The sequence below is a fragment of the Cupressus sempervirens genome, chromosome 1 (assembly GCF_028749045.1).
Source record: "Cupressus sempervirens isolate cs-2001-9-10 chromosome 1, ASM2874904v1, whole genome shotgun sequence".
Lineage (NCBI taxonomy): Eukaryota > Viridiplantae > Streptophyta > Pinopsida > Cupressales > Cupressaceae > Cupressus > Cupressus sempervirens.
In genome coordinates, this window is record NC_143118.1 from 480,369,102 (window position 1) to 480,373,851 (window position 4,750).

The window sequence follows — 4,750 nt, forward strand, 5'->3', positions numbered from 1 at the left end:
ATGCACAAGAAGAAGGTATTGACTATAGAATTTTCCCATTTTGCAAGATTAGGAGTGAGAACTTTTCTTGCACATTATTCTTATTGCAAAGGATTTGAAGTGTACCAAATGGATGTGAAGTTTGCATTTCTAGATGAAATATTGGAAGAGAGAGTCTACATTGAACAACCTAGAGGATTTGTTAACCCAAACAAAAGTGATATGGTATGTAAGTTGCACAAAGCATTGTATGGATAGAAACAAACCCCTAGAGCATGGTATGAAAGGTTGCATACATACTTGGTGAATATTAGTTTTTTGAGGACTAATGATAATGGAAATCTAAACTTGAAGACTGAATCTAAAAAAGGGATACTGTTAGCAGAGATATTTGTTGATGATGTCATATTTGGAGAAAATGATGCATTATGTAAGTCATTTGCAAATCAAATGAGGCAAGAGTTTGAGATGTATATGTTTGGAGAGATCAAATTCTTTGTTGTCCTACAAGTGTATCAAATGAAAAAAGATATCTATATTACTTAATTAAAGTATATCAAGGAGATACTAAAAACTTTTGCTATAGAAGACTCAAGACCAGTAACCCGTTGGAACACCCATGGCTACTAGACATAAACTTTCAAAGAATGATGATTCTATCGATGTGAACTAAACCTTGTATAAATAAATGATTGGAAAGTTTCTATACGTTGTTCAAAGTAGACCAAATAATGCACTAGCAGTTGGGATTATTGTTAGATGTTCTATAAATCCTAAGGAGAATCCTATGATGGCTATAAAAAGAATATTGAGATATTTGAAAGGAACGTAGGATTATGGATTATATTACAAGAAGAATGAAAAGTTTGAACTAAAATTCTATACTGATACAAATTGGGCTAGAAATGTTGCTGATAGAAAGAGTACAAGTGATGGAGCTTTCTTTCTAGGAAAGAGACTAGTTTCATGGACAAACAAGAAGAAAATTTTCATTTTGCAGTCTAAAATTTTTTAAATACATAGCAACAACAATTAATTATTATAACATAGTATGGACCAAGAAATTTTTGAAAGGAATAAAGGAAGAGATAACTGAACTAGTTTCCATATTCTGTGATAACACAAGTTCTATAAACATATCTAAAATCCTATTATTTACACTAAGACCAAGCATATTTCTATCAATTATCATTACTTGAGAGAGTAGATAGAAGACAAACAAGTGAGATTGGAGTATGTGAATACAAAGGAATAGATAGCTAATATATTTACAAAAGCCTTACCTAAGGATGTTCATGAATATCTAAGAGGTAAACTAGGGATGATTCCCCTAACTAGGGCTACTTAAGTTAAGATGGAGCTCTGCATAAGATGTTTTGATTGGATTATTTTACAAATTGATGCAGAAGGTCACACTTTAGGACTTCCCTAAAGCTATGAGGAGATAAGCAAAAGAAGATAAATTAGCCATAAGCAAGATGACAGAGGGAGAAACTAGTTTAGACAACTGACAATGACATATCTACATGTTGAATGTGTATGAGACAGAGTTAATTGAATATGTTGAAGTGCCTTTGGCCTTGTTGTCAAAGAGGGGGAGATTATACAGTTATCATATGGAAAAGTAAAAAATGAGTGAATATAGATGAAAGAAGTCATACATGAAAGAGGGAGAAGTTCTAAAATTACCATCAATAGTGAAAAAGAGATAGAAATATGTAAAGTTACCTATGCAATAATTAGAGAAAGAGGTGTTGCCATCAAGAGATGGTGAAGAAGTTCAAAATATGTATTACCTATGTAGTAATCAAAGAAATAGGTGTTTCCATCAAGAGATAGTGAGGAGGTTCAGAAGATGTATATCAAAGAGGGATTTAATGTTATGATATGAAGTTCTCTAGAGGTGTTTCCTATCAGATTTGCATGAATGAGAATCAAAATGAAACTAAAATATGAGAATAGAGAGATTGTTGGATACTAAAATGAGAATATGAATGAAACTAGGGATATTAAGGAAGATATGCTACTGAGCACAGAGGGAGTTGATAGAATTCAATCAAGTGGATACTCGAATGACTTTTTGGATTGAACGGTAACTCAAGGTGTCGACATCAATGCCAAAGAGGGAGATTGTTGGAAACTAAAATTGAGAACAATTGTTATGTTCATTGATGTCAAATCTTATTAATGAGATAGTTACTAGCTAAGTTGAGCTTCATATCAAGATGATTGATGAAGAGTATTTAAAAAGAAGATATAACAAGAGGACCTGGTGGAAAGGTTGAGTTATGTAGAACTACAATGGGCACTTGATCAATTGAACCTTGACAAGATAATGTATTGTTCAATCATAAAACTAAGTGGAGAAGATAGTTGAGTTAAAGCCTAGAAGAGATGATCAATTAAGGACCAAATACATAGGTTAAACTAAGCTTCAAAGAAGAAGATTAAGAAACCAAGAAAATATAGTGTTGATTGAGCACCAGTAAAGATAGAATATTAGAAAAGTTAGACTGAGTGAAGTCAATGTAAGATGAGAAAGACAATTAATGATGACAGAGGCTGAGGAAAACAATTTTAGCCAAGTGACAACATTTGTTATTTTGTAAAGGAATTAAGATTCCCAGCTGACATAGTTTAAATTCTTCTAATATGTAAAGTGTGTAGAAGATAAGGATTGAAAAGGTGGAGCATTTAATTCAAGAGAAACTATGTTTAAGTGTTTCTAGACATGGATTCAAAGAGAAATTTTGAGAAATTTCTAGAAGGAGGAGGAAAAATTTATGGAAGTATTTAGTGAATCTAACCTAAACCTAAGATCAACAGTAGTGATTAAGTGACAAAAGTTCAAAGTTACCTATTTAAGGAGGCATAAGGATTAACCTAAGAGAAGTTAGCACTTGCTAATTTTGTTGACTAGCAAACTAGAGTAGAAGCCTAAGAAGAAGGAGAAGAGCTAAGGTGAAGAGTAATTTCTTAAAGCATTCTGAGAAGATTAGAGATAGTGATGGAGACATGAATGGAGTCTAGTAAGTGAGTTAATATATAAGGTATATGCAAAGTGAGTTTTATTTATCATATCAACATGTTGCTACTCTCTAACCATCGTATCAGTTGAAATCCTTTAGTGAACATTGACCTAACAGTTATTTGTAAAAAAATTAATCAATGTGACATTCAAATGGAATGTTCTTAATTCTTCTAATAAGGTCACTCCTAATAGGATGATTAAATCCTTTAATAGAGTCACACCTAATAGTATGTATTATAACCTTTAATAGGGTTGGCTCCTACAAGAGCTCACTTTAGAAGAGTAAAAATTTGGTAGCATGTTATTGGTGGTTTTTTCCAAATTGGGTTGCCATGTAAAATCCCAGTGTCTTACTTTTGTAGATGTTATTTGAGATGTTTTACTATTTAATGTTTTACATTTTGCAAGTTAGTAATTATTGGATAATGGAATACAAGTTTATGTTATTGATAAGTTACTATAGAGGCCAAGTTACTTAATGATTAGATTTAAGTTTTTTGAAGTATTCAAAATTTGAAGTGGTACATCAGAACCTAAGGATAATTGGTTCACCACCCCTCCTCCCCACCCCCTTAGTTATTCTAAAATATTCTAACAATTACTCCCATAAACATTAATGTTACCAATTCATGTTTAAAAGAGTGAAGAATAAGATAATATGTTAGTCGTTGAGCATCATAAGTGAGTCACTATAATGCCCGAGAAATGAAAGAGGAGATGAATGAGTTTACAGTTATATCCAAGCTCAATATTTATCAAGTAAGTCTATAATCACATACTAGAGACTTTACTGAGAAATTCATTTAAAACCAAGTAGAGTTAGTTATCTTTGTACATGGAATCATACAATAGATCCCAATCTCTAGCTTTAAACTTATTTTCTTTGATGTATTTTTCATGCCATTTAATCCCCTAATTTTGAATCATCTTTGCATGTTGTAGGAATTCTTTCTTAGCTTTTCCAAAGCATTAAAGATGCATGATCCTCTCTCTTTTTGTAGTAGTTAAATTTAAATCTATTTCATTATCCTTAGAGTTTTATGCTCAAATTCAATAGGCATGACAACCTTCTTCCTATGTACCATCTCAAAATGTGTGAATATTGTGGTGGTCTTCCATGATGTCCTATATGCCCATATAGCCTTAGGTAGTTTTCTAGTGTGATCCTTCTTATAAAAATTCATTGTCTTTGTTAGAATAGCTTCAATGTCTCTATTGGTTATTTATGTGTGGTTATTAGCCTAAGGATGATAGGGGCTAGACTTCCTATTCCTAGTGTTCTATTCATTAACTAGGGCTATAATGAGTGTGGGAGTGAATTGTACCCCTTGATCTATAACTATCTCCCTAGGGACTCCAAATCTAGTAAAAAAAATCTCATAGATTAACTTTGCTAATTTGGTATCCTAACATGTTTCATAGCTAGCTTCTATCTATTTAGTTATATAATCAATACATACAAGGATATAAGACTTGTCATTTGAAGGTGGATCAATGGGACCTACAAAGTCCAATTCCCATTTAACAAAGGGTGTAATGATGACTTGTAGGAACAAGGTTATCTCATCAGATATAGTCACCCTTCTCATCCTTTGGCATCTATGACATCTCTTGGTGTACTTTGTTGCATCCTTATGTAGAGTTGGCCAATAATAATTAACATTTAGGATCTTCATTTTTGTTCATTTAGGAGCAAAGTGTCTACCATAAGGTTCATCACAACATGCATACAAGATATCA